The following is a 27,342-nucleotide window of genomic DNA, read 5'->3' as shown; positions in this document are numbered from 1 at the left end:
ACACAGAATATTGTATACATAATAAATAAATAAATATTTAAAAAAAAAAAAAAGAAGAAGAACTCACCCAAGCCTACAACTGATGAGATAAAGGCCTTGCTCTGGGCTGGTGCCAATCCGGCATCCAGTCACAAAAGCAGCAGGAAGGGGCTCTGTGGCTGACAACCATGGCCTCCTCCTCCCCAGACCGCCTGTCTTTGTCTTTGTTAGGTTGTACACTCCAAAGACTCTCCAGGGAATGGTCTGCACAGCCTATGGTGTGTGACTTCCTAGTCGTTCAGGGAGGGCTGTGTACTCATTGGACCATAGGGTATTACGTTGTTTTGAGGCAGGGTCTTCCTGTGTAGGCCTCGATAGGCTAGAACTCACAACAATGGTCCTCCTTCAGCCTTCTGGATGCTGGGATTACAGGCGTGCCTCACCATGCCCAGATTTTACCACAAGATCCTGATGGAGAAAGGCCATTCCAAGTGCACATCTGGGGTTCATAATCATGTTGCATGCAAGGCCTTAGAAACACACATGCCTGGCCAAGCTGGTGTCCAGGAGCCTGGAGGAAGCCACAGTCTTTCTCGGGAAGGTATCTCCCGAGTCAGTCCCCACCTTCCTACACAGAAGCGCCAGGACACAGGCTGTTGCCAAGCTGGTTTTGAACACAGTTTCTAGGAGCCACAAGTCCCATCTTCTCAGACCTCTGACAGCCTTAGGCCCTGTCTGTACACACAGGATATCCTCATCCCTGGTTCAGGGACACTGTGTGGATATGGGTGTCCCTTAGCAATGCAGCCAGAATCGCTAACAGTGACAGCAATGGCCCCCTGAGCCTCAGCCCTCCAGCCTCGTGAGCATCCGCAGATGCCATCCAGCTGCGGTGTTCACCCTTCACCTGCTGACTCATCTCCTGTGTAAACTCCAACCCCATTAGCCTCTGCAGGTCTCGGGCCCTCTGGACAGCCTATGCCTTTTAGCCTGTGGGCAGTTCTAAGGGAAAAACAAAAAACAGATTCAACCAAACAAAGCCAAACCCCAGCAGAGATAACCTCTGAACCAGCAGAAGCCAGCTCCCCAGGAACAGGGTGGGGATATTTGGGGATCCCCCGCTGCTGCTGCTGGTTTTCCCATCTTGTCAGGCCGGAAGCGACAGGGCGTGGGGAGGGTGTGATGCTGGTTTCCAGTGCCACCCAGCTCAAGATCCTAATCAGAGTCCCATGAGCAGCAGCTGATAAGAGCGTTGGTCTTCCGGTGGCCAGAGGCAGGGGCAGGAGGGGGCAGACTATCCCAAAACACTAATGAAGCTACCAGCCTGTCTTCCGGAGATTATTCGCAGAGATCACAGATAGATGAACAAACGTGGTGCACACACGAGGAACAGAGTGTAAGGATGTACATGGAGCTCTGGGTAACATGGGAAACCAGCTGACATAACATAAAAATATGAAATTATATGCAGGCCATGATCCTGACAGTGTAGAACCAACTTTAAAAGCAGAGATGATAATGACGTCTGCTTCCTGAGTGGGGGATTCTCGCTACTTTAAGATTTTCTATTTTTCTTTGATCTTTAATAATAAGGAAAAAAATCTAAATGCTATATAAAACCTGGGCTGGGGAGAGGAACGGGGGATGGGGGACGACTTGTGCCTTGGGCTCACTGAGGGACAAAGGGGTCTGTGTGTTTGTGGGTGGGCAGAAGAAGAAAGCTGTCTCTGAGACCTGGCGTGGCCTTGAGACTGGATGGGGGGGAGGGCAAAGTGCTGGGGGGGGCAGCTTGAGAGCTTGCGAAGGGATCGTTCTCCCTGGAAGAAAGAGACCTAGCAAGAATGGAATAACCTAGGTAGAAGAGACGATATCAAACGTGTGCATGGAGCTTGTACCCCCTAATCAACATCCCAGTCACGGGTGGAGACGAGAGTAGACAGAGGAGGGAGATGATGGGTCAGGCTTAGAGGGGAACACTCCAGAAGGCCTTAGAAGTGGAGGGTGGGTGGAGGAATGGCTGTTCATCCATGGAGCCAGAGGGAGGCTTCTCAAAGAACAGTGGATCCCAGGACTGCCTGAGAGAGGCGGTCGGTCTGCCCTTGTCTATAAGAAGCCAGTCAGCGTCCCAGCTTAACAGCAGAGCACCCGGTTAGCCTGGAGGGCTGGGGGAAGAAGGCAGGGACAGGGTGGGGAGGCTATAGAGCCCACAGAGTGTGGATGGGGTCAGCGGAGAGCCCGGGGCTTCAGGAGATAGAGGGGCAGCCAGGATCAGAAAGAAAATGCCAGCCAGAGACTGGGCACACAAGGGTGCCTGCATTTCAAATGATCTTCTAAAGAAAAGCCTGGAAGTGGTGTCTAGGGGCCTTCAGGTATGAATTTTTGGTTCAGTTCAGTGACTGAGGGCTGGGGAAAGGGTATGCCTGGCACCCCTGGGGATAAAACACCACAAGACCCCTGGAGGGCAAATCTAGCTCACCTTGTGGCCTACAGTCCTGCCTCCCACTCTCTGGGCCTCAGTTTCCCCTAGAGAGGGACAGGGTGACAGCCCTTGTATTATCATGGACTCCGCTAATAAAAATGATTGTAAAACTCTTTTCAAATAGTGCTGCTGCCGCACAAGGGAGGCAATTCTTTCCCACAGAGAGGGTTCAGTTCCTGCAACGATCTGCTTGGAACCTCTCTGCCCTTCAAAAGAGGGGCCCTTCTGTTCCCTTGTGATCTGGGTGAATGCTGTGTCCCTGGGATAGCAGTGGGCCGGGCCCTGTGCCCGCCGCTGGCAGCCATCTGCACACAGCACAAGAGAAACTTTGTGCTCCTCCCAAGCCTGGTGTGTGAACTGCCAAGTGCGGGGGGTGGGGTGGGGGTGGGGGTAAGGGTGGGGAACTTCTCCTTTGACAGCGGAGGAAACTGAGGCAAAAGGAGGGATCCAACAGAAACTAAGACTTATCTCAAAAGGTGGTACTGGGAATGAGTATTTAGAAAGTACTGTATGGTTTATGTAGTAATAGTGATGGTGTTATGGTTTGATTGGAAAAGTCCCCTTTCCAGGCACATAACCAGTCACCTCCCATTCCCACGGTCACAGGCATGAGCCATTCCCACTAATGCCTTCTCCTCCAAGACGCTCTCAAACCATGAGACGAGACAACAATAAAAACCCACTCCTATAAGCTGCTTTTTTGTCAGGCATTTGGTGCTAGCAACAAGAGAAAATAACCCACACGGAGTGGCATACCCAGGTACTTACCAAGCACTTGGTCTATGCGTCACCGCACATGGCTAACCTTTCTGGACGTGTATTTATGCCTGACCAAAATACACCAGGATGGGGACCAGCAGTTTCCCCCTGTTTGGCAGAATGGCAAATCCCAGAGGTGTTCATTCTTTATTGTTCAAACTGTGGGTGTCAACAAAAATGGTAAAGGGGGGGCTTGCGGATCTGAGAAGTCTCACAGTGGGGAGTGAATCCTCAACTGTCCAGGTGGACCCAATCTTATCACAGGAGCCCTGAAACACCAGGGCCTTTGCTGCACTCAGAGGGACAGCAGCCGGAGGCTCGTCTAGCTCTGGCTGATTTTGGAGGAGGGGGAAGATCCTATGGCCAAAACTGCAGATGGCTGTTAGAAGGCAGCAGGGATAACAGATTCTTCTGGAGCATCCAGAAGGACACCCTTTACAGATACCTTGATTTTTATCTTAGTTTATTTCTTTTTCAGTGCTGAGGATGAAACTCTTGTCTCTTTGCACGCCAGGCAAGTGCTATACCATTGAACCAGGTCTGATTTTCTTCAGCAATACCCTTTGACTTCTGATGCCCTAGGCTGTAAGGAAACACATTTGTGTTGTCTGAGACATTCTTTTTGTTGTCCTTTATACAGAAGCAGAGGAAAGGACTCCACTCTCATAGGTGAGGGTGAGAAGGGAGCAAGTGGTCCAAGCAGAACGGGAAGAGGTGGGGGGGGGCTCACCTCAAGCCAGCCCTCTCACAACAGGGACTGTTCCCCGCCCCCACCCCCCAGAATTCCAGGCCCTGTGCTGAGGCTGCGGTATTTATGGCGCTGACAACAATCAGGTCCCCTTGAGACTTGTCTGCCAGCACAGCCTCTGTGGTCACAGCTCCTGCTCACCATGGTCACAGCAGCTGCCTTCCACAGCTCTTCCAAAACCAGCTCGTTGGCCCCTTACAGCAGTCCACTGAAATGGGGACCCCAGCCCTCATTTGGAGATGGGGATCCGAGACTCCGAGAAGCAAGTGTCGGATACAGAGTCCCCAGCTGGCTACAACAGAGGACCCCAGACCTATTGCTTCTGACTCTAGATTCTGGGTACTTCCTTACTTCAGGTGTGGAGAAGTCCTGCAATATTTGGAGCAGAGATTTGGGGTACCACCAGCCCATCTATGTAAGGGTTAGGAGTCTCGGGCCCTCTGACCCAGTTTCAGCAACTTTCCCCAGGCTGAGCTACACTACTGAAAAGCACGTTGGACTGACATTCTTTGTCACCCAGCCTGACTTCTCGCGGCCAGAGGCTTTGTCCCCGAGTGGCTGTGTTCTGAGGGTAAGTCTTTCCCGCTACTGAGTGCACACAGGGAGAATGTCACCAGGGCTCCCACTGTAGTCTTGCACCCTCAGACTCTCCTGTCACCTCTTAATTAGTCCATCACTCGCCACCCCATCGTCTCACTGTCCTCCCTGGGGGCTACACAACGTGACCAAGACAGCTTAATCAGGGCCCAGGCCATCCCTAAATCAAATCTCACAACCGGGCAAGACTCGTTTGCCGAGCATGCTCCCTCACAGGACCACACTGATCCAGCCCTCACCCTAACTGTCATTACCATCACTTTTCAGAAGAGGAAGGTGATGCCCAGAGAGATTTTGAGCTGCTCTCACCGTTGTCCAGGACTTGGACCACAGTGCTGACCTCAGAAACCATCTCCCTTTCCACTGCTTTGACGAGAACTCCTGTTGACAAACACTAGAGACAGAACCTACCCCACCCCCAGTGCATCTACTCCCCTCATTGCCCCCAGGCCAGGAAACACCAAGAACAACTTGAGAACCCCATCCCAGCTGAAACAGAGACAACTTCCTTGGCGTTCACACATTCCTAATATGACCTGTGTAAGACCATGCCCTCAGCTACACTCCCAGGAGCCTGGGAACTCTGAGACTGGGACGTAGACAGCACTGTGTCAGTTCTCCAGTCCTAGCCAGTGGACAGGCAGCTGTGTCCCAGACCAGGAATCACTACCCAGCCACACCTGGCTGGCTAACTCCACACAGTCCAGGCCTCCGGCCTTAGGCGGCCCAGCTGCCTAGGAGTGGCTGTGATCGGGGAGTGAGTCACGGGGCCTGGAATCCCAACTCTTCCAGACCTTCATTCCTCCCAGCCAACTCTACATCTGCCCTCCAGATGTCTGCACTTCAGAAACACCCTCTGTCCACAAGGACCCAAGTTCTGGGGTGCACTTAACCTTAGGGAAACACCTTGAGAGCTACCAGGTGCCTTCAGAAGTAGGGGCCCACTCAGTGAATCTCAGATTTCATCGGTCATATTCAGTAGGAACCAACCCTGGTTTTCCACAGAACAGTGTTTACTGACTAAGGCATAGGAGGCTGCTGGAGAAAAGAAAGCCCCTACCTACATAGATCTTCCAATCTGGTGACCTAGACACGGAGACTCTGAGACAAGTGAAGAACGCAGCCCAGACCTCAAGTCCTCCCAACTGTGTAAGAGCCAGGGGCTTTGCCTGAGGCAGAACCATCTCTATCCCCGGAGAGCTTCCCAAGTCTAGAAATAAAGGATACAGAAGTAAAGCCTAGGAATAAAGATGGAAGAAAGAGAAATAAGTTGATGCTTAAATAATACCTATTATACGCCAGTTTCATATATGCTCAGTCTTCAACAGTGCTCACAACCCTCTCAGGCCAGTAACAGACCCTGGGTGCAAAGTTAGGTGGGACCACATCCCGTTTCTGGGTGGCCCTGTGTGTGACCGCACGTTCATCTCTCCTCGCGGTATCATCTAGACTAGGAGCCAGTTGTCTTTCCATGCGTACCCGCTAACAACATCGCTACATCTGGGACAGCTACCCTGCCCATATTCCACTGCAACCAGATGGTGTGCTAACTCTGTCCATGTACAGACAAGAGGAAGCTCCCAGAAGAGCTCTCTCATCTTTCTGCTAGAAAAGCCCTCGCAGGGTAAGGGCAAGCTGTGGCCCAGACAGGGCTGTTTGCCGGTCTCGGGAAGAGAAGGCTCAGGATGAAAAGGCCCCGGCTTGGCTTCAGCACAATTTCTAGGTAAAGCCATGACTTAGGGTCTCTAGAAAAAGCAATGGTTGGAGACACAAATAGGAAAGCCCGAGTAAGGAGGTGCTGCAGAATGTGGAATTCATGCTCCCTGAGCCTCCTGTCTGCTTGCAGCACCTAGGACAGAAAGCAGCCTGGCCTGTCCATCACTGTATCAGAGCTCTGGGAGGCCCAGTTTATGGCGCAGGTCCACAGACCCCAAAGTGCTTTGCAGCTCCCCCATTCCCAAGAAGAGGTCTGCAGAGAGGGAAAGAAAAACACAGCCACATGGTCACAGATACGGGTTTACAGAGACAGCATTTTCTCTCTAAGGGAAAAACAGCTTGGGGTTTGAAGGAATAGGAGACAGGGTTTCACTAAATGGTTGCCCTTCCAGGCATGCTATGGACAGGGGCTCTGGCAGTGAACGAGGCTCCTGTGCTTATCCCTCTCTCTCCCTGCTTTCTCCAAGTTGCCCCAGATGCAGGAGTCCTGTCAGTCATTAGCCAAGGAAGTCCGAGGCTAAGCCAGTGAAGATTTGGGGTGGATGTTGTCTATCTACAATGGATAAGTTAGTGGGGCCACACAGAGGGTTGTGCTATGGGGGGGGGGTGAAGCTGGCTGTGACTTCGGGTCCCAATGACCGCAAGAAAAGAAGATTCCAGAAACAGTCAGGCTGGAAAACACTGATTTTTTTGCTTTTGCCAAGCAATGCCATCTTATCCTATGCAAAATTACCCATGACACCTAATGGACTCTGCATCCTGAAGTCCCAGGAGAAGAAAGCAAGAAGCTTAGTTTGTTTTGTGGGGACAAGGGCAGTTTGTAGTAGATAGGACCCAAGGCAAGAATCAGAGTCCTACACATCACCGACGAGGACAGCTCAGCTCTGCTCTCTAGGTCATTAAAGTCCTAGGCTCGCTCACCCTGCCTAGCTTTCCCCGCAGAGTGCAGGGCTGCCCCACCCAAGGCTCCCACCCCAGTCTTTCATCTAGTGTAGAGTTAAGTGGCTAAGCCTGGCTGCTTTTCCCAGCCCAAATGACGCAGGGGCCAGCTGGCTGCTGCAGAGGAGGGCGTGGGAATCCTGTGGGTTGTGCTGGGCAACTGTGCCCTCTTGTGGTAGCCACAGAGTGATGCAAGGACATGTAGACAAAGGATGAACCAGATTTCCTATCTCCCGTTCCCAGAAACTAGTGCCGATGGCTTAGGTCCTGCTCTAACAGAAGTGGACCCTGTACTGTTCTTGCCAGCTTCTAAAGCAAACCCACCTAGGAGAGAGGAGGCCAGTGCGCCCACATTCCTGCAACACCTTTCGTAAAAGCCTTCATCCAGCTACCGCATATGTTCATCTCTTTCAAAATTCTTCTGGACTCTCCTGTCTGAGACCTAACTCTGCAAGAGGAAAAGCTTAAGCCTCCCTCTCCATACTGAGGCTCAAAAGCCACAGTATGGGCTTCCTTGAGGATGAGGTCCTGCTTCAAAGTTGCTCCAAAGAGGACTGCACGCATCCCCTAAGGCAGGAAGCATTCACTGACTGAGAACCCATTTCATTCCAGGCCGTGGGTAGCCACAGTTTTTTCTTAGCAGGCCCAAAGAGACCATAACTAAACCCTAATTTACAGAGAGGAAGGTTGGGTCTCAGAAGGTCGAGTGTCTCACTCATGAGCTACCATCTGCCAATAACCTCTATTTACAAGGCTAGTGTTAAGCCTCGTGCTTATTCAGTGCACAGGGGCTAGGCTGCCCAGGGAACCAGGTTAGAGTTAGTCCCATGTTACAGATAAAGGTTCAGAGATAGTAGGGGCACATGGTATACACAAAATCACAAACACAAAAGTCAGATACACACTTAGGAAGTGTCAGAAGCATAGAAACACACTTCTATTTCATCCTTATTCTAACACTGGCTTTATGTTATTATTTTATTTTTAAATATGTGTATGTGTGACTGTAGTGTATGTGTGAGTGTATATACATATGTGTAAGTGTGTGAGTGTATGCCACATGCACAGCAGTGGCCAGGGAGGCCAGAAGAGGGTGCTGCAACTCCTAGAGCTGGAGTTACAGGCAGTACTGAGCCATCTAGTATGGATGCTAGGAGGCAAACAAGGGTCCTCTGTGGGGGAATCAGGAACTCCTAACCACTAATCTATCTATCTATATAGACCCCTTTTACTGTGTTCATTTAGTTTTGTTTTTCATTTGCTTGCTTTTGGAGGCCCATGTTGCCTCCTTCCTGCCTCTTCAGGTACCTCATACAAGGCTTGATTTCCATCTCCAGTACCATACAGCACAACAGAGATAGCTTCTCGGGTACCACACAGCACAGCAAGACACAGCACAGAGGTAGCATCTCAGGTACCACACAGCACAGCACAGAGGCAGCATCTCGGGTACCACACAGCACAGCACAGAGACAGCATCTCAGGTACCACACAGCAGAGACAGCTTCTTAGGTATCACACAGCACAGAGACAGCATCTCAGGTATCACACAGCACAAGATGTGAACAGCATCTATTCTGTAGCTTCTGAGATGTCCTTTTGTCCTTCTATAGAAGCCACAGAAGTGATCTAAGTGCCTCCTTCCTTCTCTTCATCTTTTCTTTCCTACTGAAGCAAAGTCATGCCTACCCTTTCTCAACATAATTACAGTAAAAAGGACTGGAATGCAGCCAGTGACTTCCTGGGCAATGGCCTATTATTCCCTGTGTAAGTGGTGTGAGCAAGCTGGCCTTAGTGAGCTCATGCAAAAACTGCAAAGAGGAAGTGATATCTGCTGGCAGATGATTACCAGCAGAGGAAGGTGTTCAGGGAGAAGGTAGAATTGGTGGCTAGGTGACTTCTGGCCTTCATTCTCCTTGAAGTGGACTCCAGGGGCCTCTGTGGCCACAGCACAACTCCATAAGTGGTCATCTCATGGAGGGTAGATAACCTGAAAGCAAGCCTTAATGCTATCCGAACACTGCTTCTGGGTTCGGGCTCACAGCCACTGGGATATAGGCTAGGGGGACTGGATAAACACATATGCCAAGCTTTTGTTTTTCTTCCCAAACCACTAGGCACTGTTTCATAAAACAGGAAACAGGGTTGAAATTTGCCCAGGCTCCTCAGAGGCCCTGGGATCCTGACTGGATTCTAATCACAAACCACCCTGGTTTGAAGGATGGGGGTGGACATATTGCATTTCAACATGACTGCTGGTACCGTGGGAATGCGGAGGAATCTGAACTTGATACCAGGGCTGATTGCTCTGGGGCTTGCTAACAGAAACAGCGACCCATCTGCATCTCAGTCACTCGGGGGTCCTGCGGTCTGGCAGCGTCACAGAGGGCTGGAGAGCCGGGAGTCGGAGCTGCAGGGTCACGGATGACTCCAAGGCCCTCTGCACTGACCATGAGCCTGCAGGCCTGAGCTTTCCCTGTGATAACTGCCACCACGGAACCCTGCGTCAGGCCTCTGGCTCTTCTCAGCGGTAGGTGCTTCTCAAGGGCTTCATGATGAGCTGGCCTTTGAGTATGATCACCTCACACAGCAATGGAGGACGTCCTCTCTTCTGGACAGGCAGGGGCAAAAGGCCGCTGAGACCCCAGCAAGGGTCCATGGAGGGGTAAGGACTGTTCTGTAGACGCTCAGGAACAATTCAAGGCGCACACGAGAGAGGGCCAGGAGGAAGGGGGGTGCCTATGGACCACTCGGCCACTACACCACCACCTGCTCCTCTCCACACCTGCCTCCCCACCTGGCGGCCGCCTGCTTTCTTCCCTGGCCTTGATGGTATTCCTACAAGCCCAGGAGGAGACCCCATCTCCGGGAGCTTTCCTAGCTCTTCAGTGTTACCTTTTCCTGTCCTCTAGGACCCCGGGGGCTGCCTCACTATACTTACTACACCTGGGGTGTGATCTCTGCCTTCTTACCAGCCGTTCTTATGAAAAAGTACTTCCCATTGCTTGTTATGAACATCTACTTCGTCCTAAACTGACGAACGGCAAATGTTCAGCGAATGCAGCGCTTATATATTTCTCTTGGCCCTCAACTCCCAAGTCTCCAGCCTACACTCGCGATAAGGATCTTTTTGCTAACTATTCTCATGAGGTTCTTGAATGACAGGTACCAGGCAGGTCACATGACAGCACTAGAAGCTGGCACCAAACCCTTCCATATACCTGCTAAGCTGGCCTCACTGCACCTTTCCTCCAGCACCCGGGAACTCTGTGGGGCAGTCCCCCGCTTGGCTTCTCTTTTCTGGCCTCTCTTCCGGAAACACCTTTTTCCTCCCGACAAGTCCTCCATGCTTCCTGCACAGGAAGAAGGCCTTTGGATGTGGGGTGCTATTTATAGTGTGACTCTCTCCTTGTGGACCTCACTGAGGAAGGGGCCATGGCACAGAGGTTGGGGTGGAGGACGCTGGGGTTTTCCAGGATCCTGGCCACAAGGAGAAGCCCGAGATTGCAAATGAGTATCGGAGCCTAGAAACTTTAAAGAATCTATCTCCTAAATTCCAGACAGGGTGTCCTGCTGATGCCCATGTCTTCAGGGGCCCCACAACTCTCCCAGTGCCTTGGATCCCAGACCTCAGAGGCAGAATCACAGGTTCTGCGTGTGGGGAGGACCTCAAGTCTATTTTGTAAGAAAGAGACCGAGAGATATTTATTTGAATTCAGCCCCTTAGGAAGTCTCAGTCATGTCCCAGGCTAAAATTCTATGACACTGGCTTAACACATCACAACTGTAAAGGATTACCCCAGGGGTGGCATTTTTAGGTGGACTGAATGTGTTTTTGTTTAGAATGGGGTCATGATAGATATAATTTATTAAAATGAGGTCATGCAGAAGTAGGGGAGGGCCCCTCACACAGTATGACCTGTGTGCTAACAAGAGTGAGATTTGGACATAGACTCACACAGTCATAAGATGATATGAGGACCTCATGGAGATCATGGCCACATAGTAATGGGGTCGGAGGCTGGAATGATGGATCTACAGACCAAGGGAGGCCTACTGGCAAACACTGGGGACTAGAAGACGCAAGAAGGGATGCTTCACTATGGGTTTCATGGAACGTGACCCTACTAATATCTTTTAAGAATTTATTCATTTTTATTTTATGTGTAAGGGTGTTGTGTCTGCATGTATGTCTGTGTACCATGTTGGTGCCTGGTACCCACAAAGGCAAGAAGACGATGTTGAATCCTCTGGACAGACAATTGTGAGATATTATGTACGTTCTGGAAACTGAACATGGGTCCTCTGGAAGAACAGTCAAGAATATTAATAATACTCGGGGGCTGGAGAGATGGCTCAGTGGTTAAGAGCATTGCCTGCTCTTCCAAAGGTCCTGAGTTCAATTTCCGGCAACCACATGGTGGCTCACAACCATCTGTAATGATGTCTGGTGCCCTCTTCTAGCCTGCAGGCATACACACAGAATATTGTATACATAATAAATAAATAAATATTTAAAAAAAGAATATTAATAATACTTAGAAATCAAGGATATTTAGTTACTTTACATGTATGAGTGTCTTGCCTGCATGTATGTATGTGCACCACCTACCTGCATGGAGGCCAGAAGAAGGCATTGGGTCCCCAGGGACTGGAGTTACAGGCGATTGTAAGCCACCATGCAGGGGCTGGGAAAGAAACTCAGGTCCTTAGCAAGAACAGCAAGAGCTCTTAACTGCTGAGCCGTCCATCTTCCCAGCCCCATGAAACATGGTCCTGTGACCCTCTAAATACAGAGCTCCCGCTCCACTTTTGACTCCCCAGCCACTGTGGCCCTCCCACACTCCACAGCCACTCCACCCAGCTGGCTTTTCCTCTGTGACCTCACCCGCCCCTCCTCTCTCAGCAGGGTTACTTGCGCTCAGACTTTCCATAACAGGAGTGGGACAGTAGGTTTGTTGGCCCAGCTCCCCTCCCCGAGACCATTAGTCCATCAGCACATCTTTATCGAATGCCCTCCGTGTATCAGATTCCACACCGAGTGCGAAGTTCCCCGCGGAGCACAGTGGGTGTAATCACTGCGGGAACAATATCCCTGTGTAGCCCCCCTGGTCTGGGTTTTCATCCTTCCCCATCACTGGAAGGATCATGTCCTGCTCATCACAGGCACGGACAGACACTCCTGCCTGGTGAGGTGTGCCAGTTCGACAGGCCAGCGAGCAGTACTCTGTCTTATTGAGAAAACAGGGCCCCTCCACCAAGAATGTCTACAACAAGAAGATGGCTGCAAACCATGAAAGAAGGAAGAGGTCACCATGGGAATGGAGGATGGCCTAGAAACAAAGTCGCCATGAAAACCTCTAGGACTACCAGCATAACTCTTCATTTTCTTCCTTTTTTCTCCCACTCCCTAGTCAGGGTCTCAGTAGATTGCCCACGCTGGCCCCAAACTGATAACAGAGCCCAGGCTTGCTTATTCTTCTGACTTGAGCCTCCCAAGTAGAACGACTATGCCCATCTCTCTAGGTTAAGTGTAACTTAACTCTCAAAACCTTGCTGGATATCACAGTTGCCTGGTGGTATAACTAAAGGACTCCCTGTAAAGAAACTGTGGCACTTTCATATCAAAGATGAAAAGAAACCGAGTTACTAAGTGTGCTGGCTTATGTCGGCAATCTGAGCATGAGGAAGCTGAAGCAGGAGGATTGCTCTGAGTTTGAGGCAAGCCTGAGACTCTGTCACAGAAGCAACACAAACCAAACCCTACACAGCGTAACACAGATGAATCTATATAACTTGGCTGAACTAAGACATATCTTCACCTGTAAGTAAATTATGTTGAGCTAAGACGTGAGGCTCAAACTAGAACACACCGCACTAATCATTCCTATGAAGTTCATCAACAGACAATGCTAATTTATGGCGCGACGAACAAGCAGGGACACAGCTGGGGCCTAGGCTGTTGATGATGAAAGAGGTAGGAGAGAAGAGGCTCTTCCGTGTCTGATGAGGGTGTGGGGTATATGTATACATACATTTATCCAACTGCTGGTAAATTATTTCTTCATTAAAGTTAAAATGAAATAGAACAAAGAAAATAGAGGGTCCTTCCTTCTCATTTCTGTGGAAATCTAACTGGGAGCATTGGATATGAAAAGGCTGCAGGGAACTGGGACTCCCATTTGTTTCCCTCTATGAATCTTGCAAGGCCTCTTCAGGACTCTGGCCAGGCTTACTGCAAGGAGGCAGGTGGAAGCAAACAGAGCAGCAACCTTGGCAGACTGAGCCTGGCTCGGTCTAGCTTTGCAAGGCAGACCTCTGCCCCAGAGGCACCCAGACTGAGTGCTCCAGGACATCTTATTGTTATGGAGATGGCCCCATCTGTCTTTTGCTTCACCAGCCTCGGGTTCACCATTTCCAATCTCCCTTCTTCCCCTGTTCTTTGCCTCAGCCACATCTGCAACTCCTCCTTCTGAATACCTTAAAACACAGACTGGGCCAGATAATGGGCCAGCCTTGTTAAACAAAACCACAGGCCACATTCATCACACACACACACTCGGCCTGCAGTGCAGTGTAGAGCCCAGTGAGCCCAGAGGGACCACATATCTCAGAGCTGGCATTGGATGCTCTTGTACTGTATCCCTCTGACAAGGTAACATTGTCCCGTGCCCTGTCTGATGCGTAAGTACCCTATTGGTAATGAATCCTCCCAGAAGGACAGTTCGCAGGGCTGGAGCTGAATGCTTGATACAACACTGAGTTTGTTCAGTCACTTTTCTGTCCGATACAGATCTTCTGCAGGGCTGTCAGTAAGTGTAGGAACGTGAGGCCCTGAACTGCAGACCAGGGCCAATGGTCAGGACCGTCATTCACTTTGTACCAGAGGACCAGGTCCTGTCTCCAGAGCCAGAACATCTGAATTCTGTGGACCAAGTAATGCCATCCCTGTCTGCAGGGAAGTTACAGGAACCCAAGACAGGCATGTGCTTTTTTTTTTTTTTTTTTTTTTTTTTTTTTTGCTGTGTGGGTGGGTGGGATGTTTGAGATGGGATTTCTCTGTGTAACAGCTCTGGCTGTCTTGGAATTTGATTTGTAGACTGCTTGCTAGCCTCAAACTCACAGAGATCCACCTGCTTCTGTCTCAGGAGTGCTGGGATTAAAGGTGTGCCCCCCCCCCCCCGCTTTTAAAATCACATTTCAGAGGCCCAACATGAAAGAGAGGTTGAGGGAGCAAGGACATGACCTCCAAGACTGCCAGGGGAAGTCAGGACCCAGGGCACTCCTGTGAAAGAGAAGTAGGGCGGAAAGGGGAAGGGCAGCCATTCCTGCCTGGCCCTCACCTCAGTAGTTTACAGGTGCCTTTGATCTGTGTTTCCTGAGCCCCTACTGTGTGATGGCGTTGGCTACTTCCACAGTCTCAGGCCTGCTTGGCTTCAGCAGCCTCTCACTGATCTCCGACCATCCCTAACCCACCGCCCCAAACACAGCGGCCTTTGTCTAGGCTTGCCTGTGGGTGCAGGGAGGTCACAGTCTCTGCAGGCAGCTCAGGGGCAGCCCTTCTCATCCACTTCCCATCCCTCTACTGGCGAGAGGAAGTGGGAGAATGACTCAGAGGTGCCATGTGGTTTGCCTGTGATGGCATTCTGGTAATGAGTGACAGCAAGGCCGGATTGCATGGATGTGTAAAATGGGAGTGGCCCATTTATTAGCTCCATACTAGCTAAATCTTTAACAAAGAGACTTTAATGAGTTGTCAATATGACATAGGCCTAACTATATATAAAACAGTTATTCTCAATTCTGATGAGAAATGAGAAAACACCCAAAACACGTTCATTTTCTGTTGTGATTTTCCCCCTACTTCCTGAGTAACAAGTGAGCAGGAAGAATAAGTTGGCAATATGATTGTGTGTGTGTGTGTCTGTTTTCAGACAGGTGTGTGCATGTGGTATGTGTGTGGCATGTTTATGTGTGCAGATGTGTACTGTTGTGTGCACAGCACATGTGTGCAGGTATGTGCACTATGTATGTGTTGTGTGCACATGTATGCAGGTGTGTGGTGTGTATGTTCTATGTGCACATACATGCAGGTGTGTGGTGTGTGTTCTGTGTGCACATACATGCAGGTGTGTATGGTGTGTGTGCATGTGTGGTATGTATGTGTGTGCTGTGTGCACGCGTGTGCATGTGTGTTCTGTGTGCATATACATGCAGTGTGTATGTGTGTGCACATGTGTTCAGGTGTGTGGTGCATCTGTGTACGTGTATGCAGACATGTATGTGGTATGTATGTGTGTGCACATGTGTGCAGGTGTATATACGTGTACTGTGTGTATGTGTGTGCATGTGTGCTCTGTGTGCATAAACATGCAGTGTGTATTGTGTGCACATGTGTTCAGGTGTGTGTGTGGTGTATGTGTGTACATGTATGCAGGCGTGTGTGTGGTATGTATGTGTATGCTGTGTGCACATGTGTGCATGTGTGTTCTGTGTGCATAAACATGAAGTGTATATGTATGTGTGCTGTGTGTGTATGTGTGTGCTGTGTGCACACATGTGTATGTGTGTTCTGTGTGCATATACATGCAGTGTGTATGTGTGTGCACATGTGTTCAGGTGTGTGTGGTGTATGTGTGTGCACGTGTTCAGGTGTGTGTGGTGTATGTGTGCGCACATGTATGCAGACATGGGTATGGTATGTATGTGTGTGCTGTGTGCACATGTGTGCAGATGTGTGTGTGGCATGTGTGGTGTATGTTTTGAGACAGGGTTTGGTACTCTCTATGTAATCCAGGTTGGCCTCAAGCTTGAGGCAATCCTTGTCTCAGCTTCCTGAGTGCTGAGGTCACAGAGTTAAACCACTATATTCAGCTTAAACAACTTTGGGGCTGGAAGTGTGCGTCACTGATAGAGCATATAATTAGCACACCTGATGCACTGGGGTCAGTCTAGAGAATAGACTCTAATAGAAACAGTAACAAGAGATGAGTCTTAAAGATCTTCAAAATAATGCTATAGTAAAATTACTACTAAAAGCTTCGTGTGTGTTCCGCATTTGGTTACTAACAGGTGCAATGTTTGAGGCCCCGTGGGCTGATAAGGACACTGCTCGCATCTATAGTACACAGCCCCATCTCTGGGTCCGGTTTTCACCGTCTATAGAAAAGGGAGACTTGTCCTGCCCAGTTCATAGGGCTCCATGAGCTGTGGGGCAGGAGGTCATCCGCCTTGGATCACATATTAGCAAGAACAGTGAAGTCCTGAGGAGGGGCAGAGTTAGGGACAGTGAAGGCTCAAGAAAGGCCATCTCAGGATGACTGCCGTGCAGCTGAGCTCCACCCAGCCTAGGCCTGGACCCAGAGTGTGTGAGTCTCAGCACTCACCCAAAGACACCATCAGGGCCCACACCGGTAACTCTCCCTCCCTCACTCCCAGGATAGAAACCCAGAGCCAAGGAGCTATGCAGATATGGAAGAAAATGCTACGTGTTCCTCCAGATTACAAAATTAAATTATAAAATTGGCATTAATTAAGATCTCATTAAACATATGTCAACTGCATCCATATTTAAATTTAGTTTTTATAAAAAGTATATTTTAAAACAACCTTAAGCAAAAAATTTCTCACTTCCCAATAATTTTTGCTTATGTTCAGGGTTACTAACAAAACAAAACATATTCCACAGTTTAAACAACTAGTAAATGAAATGGTGGTATTTAGATATTTTTGAAAGAATAAATACTTCAAGTATTTTACATGAAAGCCATCACATTAGGTGGGCTGTGGGGTGTTAAGAGTGTCCTGTTGGGTATGCTATGTTGGGTATGCACTTTCTGAGTATTTGTCCTAGAGCTGCAGAGTGCCCCCTCTGGCCCAACTCAGTATTGCAGGGAAATGTCTGTGTCCCTCTCTCTTTTCCGAGCTTTGAAATCAGAGATGCATCCACAGCACGCTGTTGTCCCAACTATGATGGGAGATTCCCATCCGGATGTGCTTTTCAACAGCAAGCAATAGCTTCCTGTCCTGCCTCCTCCTAACCCTGCCCTACTACCTAAGATGTTTTCTGCCATTAGCTCTTCGACTGGTTACTTCCTGATAAACAAATCATTCTAGTCCATGTTGTGCCACTGTTAGACAGTGTCTGTCATTCCCAGTCAAAGAGAACGATGACGTTTACACTAAAGTCCACCCAGTGTGACCAAGCATCCCATCAGACCTGGGGGAGAGGCTAGGGAATGCCAGCTGGCCTTTCATACAGCCATTGTCATTGCCTGGCACGCAGCATGAATGGTGACAATGGCTCATACTCTTTAGGCAGCCTAGGTGACTCTGCATTGTGATTCCCTTAGCAGTAAGATGGAACGAACAGTAGCAACTGTCTCGCTTAGTGACTGTAGAGATTGAATTGAGTGCTATAAATTAAAACATCTCAGGGCTGGAGGGATGGCTCAGCCGTTAAAGACTGGGCTCACCACCAAAAGTAAATTAAGACATTTCTCAGCTCACCGTAACTATAGTCTCAGCTACTCAAGCGACCTAAGTGGGAGGATCAAATTAGTTCATGAGTTCAAAGCCACCCTAGGCTATATAGCAAAAAACTATCTCAGCATAGATAGATAGGTAGGTAGGTAGGTAGGTAGGTAGGTAGGTAGATAGATAGATAGATAGATAGATAGATAGATAGATAGAGTGCTCTTCATCCAGGATATCATGAACCCAATTGAAAAGATCCCGGCACTCCTTCCAGAAGATAAAACTTTAATTCAGACCTCAATACAGCAGCCAGGGAGAAGAGTCTAGGAATTTGTGTGTGGCCCATATATTAACTAGTTCTGTGAGAGCCAGTTTTACTGGATGTGATTCAGTGGATATGTAAGAGAATGTTCTTAGGAAACACGGCTAAGTATTAGGGGTTGAGTGTCATGATGTCAAAAATTATTTTCAAATGGCTCCGTATATATTCTTAAACAGAAGTGTCTAGATTTACTGCTGACATTTTGTTACACTGCTCTCTACATGTGTGTATATATATTGTCTATATATTATATAGGTAGTCTGCCCCCCACAAATATAGTCTCTAAGAGGTTCCTCATTCTTCCTTATACAAAAGCAATAGAGTACAGGTAGCAAACATCAGAATAGCGATTGGATGTTCAGTGCACTTCCTGCTCTCCTGGTTTGACAGCTTTCTAAAGGAAACTTTGTTGGGGAAACTAGTATCGAAGAGCACATCGATTGTTTCCCAGGCCCCTTCCCTGGCACCCTGAGGACAGGAGCGAACATCATGGCTAACCTCTTAAAGCTCACGGTGCCCAGGAGATTATGCAGGCCTTGGTGGTATGGGGAGGGGGGCAATGGGCAGCCCATGGGAGCACCCAGGTCTCCCACACAATCAAGCCCCTCTAAAGTTTTGGGGAAGGAAAGCCAGGTGACTTCAGAGAACCACCCAAGAAGACATGGGAGACAGTTGCCCAGCTACGGTCCTGGCTGGGCCTCCTCCATGTGTGTCTCATCAGCTGTCTCGCCTTTGTTCAAGGCAAGCAAGAAGAGAACAGTTGGCGCCTTGGCACTACCAGGAACCCTGTTACTCCTTTCCAGTCAACTTAATTATCTGCACCAATGAGCTGGGGAAACAGGCACGGGGAATAGAGTCTAGTAATAATTTATTGAAGACCCGGTCTGTGCTATGCTTGAAGTCGACTCCCCCAAATGAGAAAACACCAAAATAAAATGAGCCAAAGATACGGTAAGACTTTTGTCGCTTTATGCCCTCTTTTATCCCTTCTTAGGCAGCCCAATTCTCAGGTTTCCAGTCTCCATGGGGGAGGGGGAAATCCTGCTTTGTCCTGGGTGAAGAGCCTTCAGGTCACCTGCACAGGAAGCTCATAAATGAATTGCTGCTTCTCTGGACACAAGCAGACATGAACTCTGTAGCTTAGAAGAGGAGGAGTCTGGCATTTACTGAGCACACACCTTTAGCATCCCTGGGACGGGGTCAGGTCTTTCACGGACTTGATTCGTGCAATCACTATTTCCCACACGCTTGCCATTTTGAGCATCGCAGTATCACCGTGCAGAGATCCACAGGCAGGGTAGGGGTGGAGGGTGACATAAGGAGAGCTGGGAACGTCCTATGGGTGAGGTATTTTCATTCCACTTTTTATGGAGAAGAAATGGAGTTTCTAAGAGCTTCTGTGGCCTGCCTAAGAGGATGAAATTAATGGTACCATGTGGAGGCTGTAATTTCAGTGGTTAATATTTGCTGGATGTTCATATATGCTAGACTTTGCACATGAAGTCAAGATATGAACTGCGACTCTCAGGCTGGCTCAGCTATTTCCTAGCACATCATATGTCTTCTCTAAACATCCCTACTAAGACGTCAGGTGTGAAGGGCTGGGAGACCAAGGAGGCAGGAAGGAGGACAGGGGCACAAATAGCTGTTTTCAAATAAAGGTGGCATTTGCAGGCAATTACACTCATCTTGCCTGGCTTAATCCGAATATCCCACACCCAACTTGGGGATGCATGTTGACAATACTCACTAACATTTTGGTGTTTTCCACCAAGGGGTGTAGGCTATAACCAAAACAGATTCATACAAGGAGGAACTCTGAAAGCAGAACTGTCAAAATAGAAAATAAGTTGATTACAGCAGTGTTGTTAGGTGTCCCCTAGCAACAGAGATGTCGCTGGATGAGTACTAGAAGGGAGATTTTATGTGGGGTGAGGCTAACGTAATTAACGTTCTTTTCGGCTTTGAAATTTTTATTCTATAGAAGTTTCCATTTACTCTGCTTGTCCATAGGTTTTAAAATTAGTAAAGGAAGGAAAAGTGGGTCAGTACTGTTGGCCGTATGGGAGGGACTGCGTCACTGGAAGCTGTGACCAAAGGTTCCAGCCAGTAAATCGGCTCAGCCAGTTGTAGAGCTGACCCTCACACAGCATGGGAATTAACAGGGGAGATTTTTTTAAATGACAGGCACTAAAGCCATATTCCGAACTAAATGAAACTAAGTCTCTGGGGATGGGTCCAGAAGTCAGTAATGTTTAAAAGGTCACTGATTGAAGAGAAAAGAAAAGTAAGATGGAGAATTATAGCCAGAGGAAGGGAGGTCACACTGGACTCCGGAAAGGCCACACATCATCAGTGCGTGTCTAATCTGAAGCAGTCATGTCTGGCCGGACACGAGGGACATTTTGGAAGACTGGAAGATGAGAACCAAGGACACCTTAACCCTGTAATACTTAAAGTGATTACTTCCCTAGTCAGTAAATAGTGCTCACAAGCCGGGCAATGGGGCCACATGCTTCTAATCCCAGCAATCAGGAGGCAGAGGCAGGTGGATCTCTGTGAGTTCAAGGCCAGCCTGGTCTATAGAGTAAGTTTCAGGACAGCCAGGGCTATACTGTCTCACCACAAACAAAACTGTCACAATTTGGTTGCCAGAAGATGGGAGGAGGGGGAAAGAAGGTTTTATTCATTATTTGGTTTTATTTATTTATTTGCCTGTGGAATGTTTGAGACAAGGGCTTGCTATACAGTCCTGACGGAACTCAAACTCCATTTTCTTTTGCGTCAGCCTTCTAAGTACTGCGGTTAAAGCCTGTGCCGCCTTGTGCAGCTTATTGCGAGTTAATCTTTGGTGGGTAGCTTTTAGTTTAGGAGGATTGAAAAGCTTTAGAGATAGCTAGTGGTGGTAATTACAGAACAATACGAATCATCTAATTCTACTAAACTGTACACTGACCAGTGGTTAAAAAGGTTGGGTATGGTGGCATGCACTTGTAATCTCCAGCACTTGGGAGGTTGAGGCAGGAGGATTCAGATCTGGAATTATACAGTTTGTATTACACAGTAATACTCTGTCTTTTAAAAAGGTTGTTAAACTATGTCTAGTCCCAGCATTCGGGAGGCAGAGACAGGCAGATCTTTGTGAGTTTGAGGCCAGCCTGGTCTACACAGAGAGTTCTAGGATAGCCTGGGTTATATAGAGAGACCCTGTCTCAAAGGAGAAAAAAGTTATTAAATGGGTTAATTTTATGTTATGTCTATTTTGCCAAGATAAAAAAAGATTTCTAATGTTTCAAGCACAGTGATAAAGGAAAATATAAATGGTACCCATTCCATCCAACTCGGGGTACAGTCTTATGCCACTGGTTTGATGACAGAAAATTACAGATTATTGAAAAAGAAAAAGGAAACTTCCAGAGTGATTTATCCCAGGAATGCAGGGCGGCTCAGTGAAGAAGAATATTGAAGTACGCCACATTAACAAAATGAAGGACGGAAACAAGTCATGTGGTTCTTTCAAATTATGCAGAAAAGAACATTTGATATAATCCAACATCCCTTTCACAACAAAAAATTAGAGACTATAAATAGCAGCGAATTCTCACCAGATGATAAAGTGAAAATATGGTAAAGCCACAGCTCACATCATCTCTGATGGTAAAAGACACAAAGACTCTTCCCCAAGATGGAGAACAAGAGAAGGGCACCTACTCTCACTACGACTACGCGGCAATGTATTGAAAGGTACAGCCCAACGAATTGGACTAGGGAGAAAAAAAACCTACCTAAATCACAATGGAAAATGTAAAACCAAACTATCTCACAGGGGATGTGGTCTAGATACAGAAAACCCCAAGTTCATACACAAAACCAATTCTAGGCAAATTCAGCGTGAATAAGATCAGCACACAATTAACCAGTAATGAACAAACCAAACAGGGAATAAGAAACAAATCCAGCAAGGACAGCTTCCAGAGCATCAGAGGCCTGGACGTCAGAACAGTCTAGCCGTCCTTTGAAGTGGAAACATCTTGTTATTAACAGTCCTTGGTGAGGCACATGCATCAGTGCTTCTAATCTTTCATGCATATTAGCTCATCTCATATTAAAATTAAGTAGAGCAAATAGATTTGATGAGGGTAGTGGGGACTTCACAGGACGTGCAAAAGAAGCTGAACCAGATCCATGAGCCATTCCTAGTGGTCCGGGCCACAGTCATCCTGCCTCCCATCATGTCTCACGAGTCACAGGAAGCTGGGAAGCAAAATCCAGACCCCTTGGAGGAAACTAAGCCTGAGTCAGCCTCCCTAGGAGATTAGGTTCAAGGGACTGTTCAAGGAGGAGAGTGTTTCCACTTAAAAAGTTGGTTATGTTTGTGTGTGTGTGTGTGTGTGCGTGTGTGTGTGTACAGTGCCCCTTTTCTTAATAAATAAAAGGAACTAAGAAAATAAAAAAGGGGAATTAAAAATGTTTTTAATTATTTGTGTGTGTGTGTGTGTGTGTGTGTGTGTGTCTGTGTCTGTGAGAAAGACTAAGGGCCAGCAAGATGAGTGTTTGCCAAGTATTGCCACACTTCTTAGATCTCAGTGTTCCACAGAATAAGAGCTGCTGGTTGGCTCCATCGCAGAGACAGCCCTTCTTCCCCCTCACTGTGTTTCTGCTCCTTTCTCCTGCTAAAGCTCAGGACTGGGCTGAGATCTGTGGATGGAATCTACAGATAGGAGGTGATTTTACTAACAAGAAGGAGCTCTGGACGGCTGCTCTGGACAGCTCTTCAGCACCACAACTGTGAAGCCAGACCCCGAGGGCCTTCCTTCAGGAGGCCTGAATTCTGGTCTGAAGGGAAGTGATCAGGGGCTGGGCTGAGAGACACAGAGATTCTTTTAACTTTAAATGTCAGCCTATTATAAATCCTGTAAAGAATTCAAAAGTGCTTTAAAAGAAGGGGGAATGACATCAATTAAAAAAGGAAGGATGAAAGATGAACAAATTTGGAAAGATGCACTGGACACATTGATACTTTCTGGAACTCTTTCCTCCTGGGCCAAAGCTGAGTTGAAGGCTGGGATGTAGCTGAGTTGAAGGCTGGGTTGTTGCTGAGCTGGGTGCACTTGCTCAGCATACCTGGCAGACTGGGGTAGGAGACAGATTAGACAAGGGAAGGGCAAATGGCTTTCTTGCTTTCGATTTCCTCAGGCCAAGGCTCATCAGGGACACCAGATTCCAAAATCCAGACTATTATGTACAAAGGTTTTGGGAGGAGGGTAAATCAAACAACCTCTAAAGGACAGAGAGCCTGCCATTTGAGTGGGATGGAAGGCGGGATCTGGGTGGAATTAAGATTTTTTTTTCCTCCAATTTTATTAAGCAGGCAAATATTTATTGGTGTTGTAAGTGGTCAAATTGAGTGACAGGGGAGGAAGGCCTATGTGAAGATTTTGCCTAAAATCCAAAGCAAAATCTAAGACTAGCCTCGGGGGATGTAGACAAACCCACTGGAGGAACTAGGATTAGCAACGCCCCTTCACCTGGCAACCTCAGGTAAAGGCCCCTGGAGGCCTGAAAAATGTGTTTATTCCTCCAGCCTTCTCTGTCTTCCAGCATCAACTTTGTAAGCATCTGTACCACAGCAAGGCAGGTGAAGAAGTGTTTGTTCTCCCATTCCAAGTCCATATTCAGTTAGACAGAAACTACAAGCTGCCTGAGAACTTCATCCAGAAACCTGCACCAGTGTAAAGCTCACTTCAGAAGAGATCCATATTGCTACCATTCCCTTCACAGGTAAAATAACAACAACAACAACAATAATAATACATTAAAAAAATGCACCAACCAAAAGCTCAGAGCAGTGTGAAAACAATCCACCAGCCAGATGGAGGAACACGTGTCTTTGGCCTGAAGGGAGCCAAGATCTCTGGAGTATCTGGAGTGACCGTCTGTGTTGAAGTTCTCCTGCCTCATCTCAAGTGAATTCTTAGGGGTACCTTAAGTCCAGGGAATTAGAGCTAGCTCACAGTGCAAAAGTCTGTATAAGTCCACAGCCTTTGCTGGGTGAACTGGCCACAGGCTTCTCAGCATTGAATTTGAACCAGCCAATGGTATCCCAATGGCTGAAACAGGAAGCCAGATAAACAGCGTGTTATCAAGGGGGGTGGGGGGGGGGACCCAGCACTTCCCTTAAGCCGGCGCCAGCTGCGCTCTCGGATTGTCCTAACAAAGTCCCATTGACTTACCAGCTGATTTTCCTGTGTTCAGCTCTGGGGGGACAAGGAACCCTCTTTGCTGGGTGGACATTACTCTAGCGCACTGCCCGAGCCACTCACCACTCAGGTCCTCCCCAGTTCCTTCCTTCCCTTTATGGCATCTGCAGATTTGGCTGGCTCTCAGTCCTATGGCCAGTTAGGGTCGACTCTGAAGATTAAAAGGAACCACAAATATCCAGGCACCGCACCCGCACCCTCAGGTGAGCGGCTCCCTCACATTTTCCCTGCTTCTCCCCCCCCCCCCCCCCCCCCCCCCCCCCCCCCCCCCCCCCCCCCATGCTCTCAAGGCTCCCAGACGTCCTGGGCAGGCGCCAGAAGAAACAGCCTTGAAGAGGGCGCTTCTCAGCGCACATCCCAGTGCAGGGGGATGGTAGAGGTGGCCTGGCAGTGCAATTTTCTGGAACAGACCAGTCGGGTCACCTGCCCCAGTTGTTCCTTTAGCTTCTCCCGGGAAGTTCGAAACGTTACTACTGCTTGGGGGAGCGGGGTATCGTCTGACTATGTCTCTCTCTCTCTCTCTCTCTCTCTCTCTCTCTCTCTCTCTCTCTCTCTCTGTGTGTGTGTGTGTGTGTGTGTGTGTGTGTGTGTGTGTGTGTGAGAGAGAGAGAGAGAGAGAGAGAGAGAGAGAGAGAGAGAACAGCGTTTAATGCAGGAACTCAGCGCACTTTAAATGACAGGTATTTCTTAGGAAGGGAAACTGAAGCTCAATGGGTTGGGGTTAGTTCATCACATTGTCAACCCCAGGACAGACGCAAAGTCTAACAGGGGCGTCTAGGCACTCCCGCGAAGCCGCTAGTATCACGGTTGTTATCCAGTGCTTCTCCTGCGCCAGCCCGCATCCTCCCTGGGGCACCAGACTCTCCTCCCTCGGGCTGACTCCAGCCCGGCTAAGAGCAGAGCTCAGCCCCTTCGCCGCTCCAGCCCGGTGCGAGTAACTCACCGGAGCGCCTCTGGTCCGGGGTTCTGAGTCCGCGCCGCCGCCGCCGCCGCGCAGAGTCGCGCATAGCCCGAGCAGCGCAGTACTGGACGCCCTCTCCTTGCGTTCAGAAAGTTTCCTGGAGCTTCCCAGGGTCCAAGGGCGAGTCTCAGCCGGCACTGCGCACTCCGGCCTCCAGCCTCTCACTAAGGCGGCCGCGGGCTCCCGCTCCACGACGAGAAGGAGGCGGCATCCTGAACAAAGTGCCGTCCCCCCCGGCCGGGCGGCCGGGGGCGGAGCCTAGTGACCCGCTGCCCTAGGCACACGCCGGCTGCCTCGGCGGAGGGCCGAGCTGGGGGTGCCGAGCTGGGAGTGCCCGCGGCTGGGGGTGGGTGGAAGGGGAGGCCCTGCTGCGGATCGCCCACGCTTTCCTCCCCTGCACTGTGCCAGCTTAACCCGCAGAGGGGCGGAGGCATGGGTCCCTTCCAGACTTTGTCATTGGAAAGCTATTCCCGTAACCCTTTCCTGCGTTAGCCTTCCCGCCCCGCCTTCCCAGCCCGCCGGCCGCAGAAAGGCGGCTGCTGCGTGGCGGGGGCTACGCCGGGAGTTGTCCGGACAGGAAGCCTTAGCACAATTGAGCCTTTCCTTTACTCAAGGACCTGCCACCACCACTTCCAGGAGAGCTCCTCCTGCCCAAGTCTTCTAGCTACCTCAGTTTTTTCAGAGAATGGTGCAGATGGGTCGGTGAGAGTCCATTTCCTTCCACTCTGGACCCCTGCAAGGGTCATTATATCTGAGCTGGAACCTTTGGCTGAGAGGTGAGGAGATGCCCCGGAAGTATACAGCAAATAGTAGGCGTTCAGATAACTGACTTTCTTCACCTTTCTGACCCTAATGCAGCCCACCCTTCTTCCAGAGAAGTGGAAAGGGGAGGAGGAAGAGGAATGGGGAAATGACAAGATCTTACCCACGACCGTGGGCAACTGTCTGCAGTGCTGGGACGTGACTGGGAGGAGGGGGGGCTTCCAGACTCTGCAGCAAGCACAGACAGAAATCAGGTGGACCGTGCTCCTGCTCAGACCCGGAGCTGTGTGTGAGAGGGAACACCTGCCACCAGGAACTGTGCATGTTAGCAACTTAATCTCCCAGCTCCAACCAAATCAGTCAGGAAGACTGATTTATTTTCAAGATGCTGGTACTGGAGGTTGGGAGGTGGAGAGAAAGCAAGGTGCCGATTAACTAGGAGGTCTTAAAACAGTCAGGATTAAAGCTCCAGAATCCTGCCTGAGGCCCCCCCCCCCAGTCTTGGGATACGGAGAAGTAGACAGGGGCCTTCCCAGACGGTCAGGAAAATGAATTTAATAGAATTTTTGTCCATTAAAGGAGTTCACTGTCCTTTGGAGGGATGAGGGGCTGCAGAAGAACGCCAGGGATGACTTTGTTGCTCTCTGTGTACTGGCTAAAGGTGTGGGCTTTTAAACCACACATTTAGAGTCGTTTTACTGGGTCTTTCACCGCTGGCTACCTCAGTTTCTTCTTTTGTAAAGAGACAATAGTAGTTCCTGTCTTGTAGTGTTGCCGACAGGATTACAAAGGAAGAAGTAGCACAGGTAACACGTTTGCGCTTGGTGATAATACGCCTTCAGTGCACAGTTTTAAGAGACTTAAACCAACACTTGACACTCACCGACTGGAATCCCTTCTTACTTCTCAGCATGCCCCCAGTCTGCATAGTGGTGCCTTGTCCTAAGAAGCACCGTCACTGGCCTGGGTGGCACATACCTGTAATCCAGCACTCAGGAGGCTAAGGCAAAGGGATCCTGAGTCTGAAGCCAGCATGAGCTACATAGAGAGACTGTCCTTTCTTGGTGCTCACTGAGTAGGGCTTCCTAGGTTTCTTGGTCCCGAAGTCCCAAGAACCAAAGACTGTGATAGACATGCAGATGGGCATCCGAGATGGAACTGCCCACTGACATCAAACTGAATGCCGAGCCCATACAGCCACACCAGGAATGGCAGCATGTCACTCTTAGGGTGCTTCCCAGAGTGGAAAGGAAGGCCAACATTATATGTCTGTGAGAATTTAGTCTTGTATTTAGATCAGTGTTTCTCTCCTGTGGTCTGTCATATAAGCCCCCCCCCCACTCT

The 27,342-nt window shown here is 49.1% G+C and overlaps 1 protein-coding gene across 1 annotated transcript in view; it reads right to left on the bottom strand.

The window, feature by feature from the left end:
• Nav1 (neuron navigator 1) overlaps positions 1 to 26,410 on the bottom strand; it is a 248,768-nt gene extending 222,358 nt beyond the window's left edge. Inside the window, exon 1 of the mRNA XM_050147599.1 lies at positions 25,219 to 26,410. The gene's annotated coding sequence lies outside the window, so the exon portion shown is untranslated. The remainder of the gene's footprint in view (positions 1 to 25,218) is intronic.
• Between the last annotated feature and the right edge of the window lie 932 nt (positions 26,411 to 27,342).

Source organism: Alexandromys fortis, unplaced genomic scaffold (assembly GCF_014885135.2).
Source record: "Alexandromys fortis isolate MF-2015 unplaced genomic scaffold, M_Fortis_MF-2015_v1.1 scaffold_58, whole genome shotgun sequence".
NCBI lineage: Eukaryota > Metazoa > Chordata > Mammalia > Rodentia > Cricetidae > Alexandromys > Alexandromys fortis.
Note: the sequence above shows the minus strand (reverse complement) of the source record. Positions and strands in the feature narration are given on the sequence as shown.